The 3723-nt window shown below is 34.3% G+C and overlaps 1 long non-coding RNA gene across 1 annotated transcript; it reads right to left on the reverse strand.

Moving 5' to 3' along the window:
* On the reverse strand, nt 1–1887 carry LOC110863802. The gene is made up of 3 exons (XR_002549374.1): nt 1754–1887; nt 1174–1240; nt 1–238 (listed from the first exon to the last, which is right to left on the reverse strand). It is a non-coding gene; the product is annotated as an uncharacterized LOC110863802 (long non-coding RNA).
* Nucleotides 1888–3723: the final 1836 nt, after the last annotated feature.

Consider the following 3723-nt stretch of genomic DNA (forward strand, 5'->3'; position numbering starts at 1 on the left):
CGACTTTGAAAAAACTTTGTTAAGTTAACGTTCATACATGATTAAAATATTCAAGTTAACATCCCTACTAGTTTAAAACATTCAAAATGTAGCATCAAGTGTTTACATGTTACATATTAACTAAACAAAATAGATTAACGCGAAAGCTTTGTTCGGATGTGTGTTCGGTTCTTGTCCATTGCTTGATCGCCATCCGGAAGCTTGCTATTATCACCTAATATCAAAACCAACTTAAAAGCTAGTTTTGATAGCATAGGAACAAGTATAAACAAGTGCCAACATCAAATAAACAATATAAAAAAATAATTTTCCACTTTTATGTCTCTCGTGCCCCGCGAGAGACTTCCTTAGATCCTTCGTGGGCCGCGACAACGCTCGCATGTCGCGCACGGATGTGGGATTTCCTTCGCGTGCCGCGGGGGAGAACAATTTCCAGCAGGTCCATATCTGGACCTGCATATTTTGCCCGGCTCTAATTTTACAAAAAATTTAAACTTCAAATTCCCATAACTTTTATTCTACAAGTCCGTTTTACGTGATTTTTTTCTTATGCGTCCGTAATTAAAATACATACCTATTTACCATCATTGTTCGCATAAAACTCCGGTTTATAAGCAGATAGCCTATAAATCCACTTTTCTATTATTCGACCCGTTTAGTAACTATGTTAACTACTTATTTACTATCAATGATTACTTCTAGACATTTTTACCCATTCCCGAGCTATCAACCATTAGCGTTTCGCTCCCACCATCCGGTTTGCGTACACATTAACGTTATACTTGATTTCAATGAATCAAGCATGCATTTTTAGACAATTTCAACAAAACCATTTTTCTAAACTTTTGTCCCATATTCAAGGGCTCTTTTACATCAGATTTTGCGTGTCCGATTCTCGGCTTACGCATTCATGATACTCATTCAAAATTGCGACATTTAAATCGCTTCTAACACAACGTTTAAAACATAATTTTGACCCGTTTGTTTGTCAAGTGAAGACCATCACTTCAACAACAAGTCCAACTCATTCTAACCATTATTTTGACCCGTTTTGTTTGTCTAGTGAGCATCGTCACTTTAACGAGATACCAAATTCACATATAATGCTAATTCAAAGTCAACTAAACTACGATCAATGTTTAAGCATAATGTAACGAAACCATAGTTACATACCTTTAGAGCTTTCCTTTCAAGCGCGTATCCACTCCGGCTTGTCCGCTTGAGGATTCGACTTCCTTGCCTATAGAGTTCAACCAACGACTCGTTTAGAACTCTAATCATATCATATAACGCATAATTCTCCATAACATTCAAATATGTGTTTTTGTTAGCAATTTCAACATTTAGCTTTCTTTTAGGCATTTCAACAAACACCTAAAGGGTATAATTTTACAACATAAACAATCAAGTTTTATGTCTAGTTATTTAGCCAATTTTGAACATCTTTCACAAGCTCATATGTCTAGTTTTCATAGCAACATTCTAGACTTACTTCATGGAGCTCAGTTAACACTAGTTTGATAATCATAATTCTAGTATCCATCATATTTCTACAAAACCCATTTAACACATAAGTGCATGTTTATAAATCTCTTATCTATGAACATCAATGAACCAAATTATTGATTATGGTTCGTTCCTAACCATGTACTTATCATAATTTCATTCAAACATCAAACATTCAAGTTCAGATTTCGATTTCACATGTTCATCAAGAATTCAAGATGGAACCAAATAGTGAAATTTGACATACCTTGTGATCCCTTCACTGAGGTGATCACTAATTTGAGCTTGGATTTCCATTTCGATTTGGATTCGATTTGCCTTCTTAATTTGATCAATTTTGCAAGTTAGGGTTAAGATGAAGGAGCCCTTGTTCCTCATGTGGATTACACGACCAGAACACACACTTAGTGTGTGTGTTTTGGTGTATTGTTTTATTTAATTAAAACATATTTTCAGTTTGTCACTTTTAGCCCCTCAACTTTCCTCAAGTTCTATAAAGTGTGTTTTAACCAAGTTTTCCTTCTTACTACAAAGCTTTATAATTAACTAGGTTATTTATTTCTAGTTACTTTATCTTGTTCATAACCGACATTTAATTTATAATATAAAATTTATATTTTCGGGGTGTTACACTGTCGGCTTTTGGCTCTTTCGTTACTGGTCGTCCATGAAACTTCACAAAACTGACAAACACACTTATGAATCCATTTCATTAGTCCCAATTTCACTTTAAGCACGACACTTGAGACGATTTACGATCTGTGAGTTCAAATTCACGACACCTGTTGGTTAATTTTTATGTTATTGATGGGTTTGTTGATATGGATGATGGGTTTTTAATGATGTTTATAACTTATTTGCTATTTTTTTTGCTTCTATCTTTTGTGCAGGATGTGAAGAATAAAAAGGGTATTTGTTCTCCAATTCTGTTTCCAAGGCGAGGATTTGTCATCCCTCTTTTTACATATGCATTTGATTTCATGTTTTTTTAATGTGTTATTTTAATTATAAAGTAAAGAATGCATTGTAAATTAGATGTTATATGTCATTATATTATTTTGCTCTCTTACATGCATAAAATGCATCTTCACATTATCTTAAAAACCAGACACTAACACTGAAAATGATCTTGCTCCTTTAACTATCAAATGTGGGATTGGGTTTTCTATTTATATGAGCATTATCACTTAATTTTAATTGTATCATGCGTTTGTAATCATTAACTAATTTCTAAGAACAATGACATACTTTTATCTATTTAGTCTTTATTTTTTTCAGTTTTTCTTTTTCTGCAAGTATATGAAGAATATTAATCAAGTTCATGTCACACCCTGATATTTCCACGTATTACCGGTGGGCCCGGTGGGGAGTATCGTGACGTAGTTGATATCATCATAGTCAAACAACACAATTTAAATGCACAGCGGAAGCAAAAGATAAATATATTACAATCCGATATAAAGTAATATCAAAGTATTACAACGGAAAGTAAAGGATCCACATGCGGATCGAAAATAAAATGAAACAATGTTCAACAAACTTTAGGCATCTAAGCTTGCGAGACTCTTTATTGATGCTAGGAGTAGCCAGCCTATTCCGATTAGTACCTCCACTTAGCCTTTTTTGGAAAATACGTCAGTTTTCACTGGTAAATACAATTTAACTGACTCATTTTGAAAATGTTTTAGAAAATTGATTTGAGTGCAAACGGCACAAAACTTTTTATAACTAGAGATAATTATTTGAATATAAACTTGTAAAAGATTTACATGTTTCTTATGCGTTCAGTAGCCCGGGTTGACACCGGGTTAAAGATCAATAGACACACCACATGGTATAGTCCCGCAGCGGTTAAACCCAAAACCGGCGGTTATACCTTAATATTTATTTATGCACTAACGGGTGTACGCCTACACCCGCATGCTTAGGTCGTGGCCATTTCGTAAAATGATGCCAAGGATATCCGGGACATGGTCATTAACCCCCCAAAGGCTTTAAGCAAACAAAACAATTTAAACGGGTCATTTCAATAAAGTAACCTTCATACGATTAAAAATTTAGTGCCCGACCAATTGGTATTTTATATACCGTACCCCAAGCCCGTATAAGGAAAATAAGTTAAAAGTATTTACCTGAGCAAATTTATACAATTTATCCCTGCCGTATACCACCAAGCAAGTACAAATAGCTTTTACTCGGCTCCTAAATCTGGACCGA

This window comes from Helianthus annuus, chromosome 6 (genome assembly GCF_002127325.2).
Source record: "Helianthus annuus cultivar XRQ/B chromosome 6, HanXRQr2.0-SUNRISE, whole genome shotgun sequence".
NCBI lineage: Eukaryota > Viridiplantae > Streptophyta > Magnoliopsida > Asterales > Asteraceae > Helianthus > Helianthus annuus.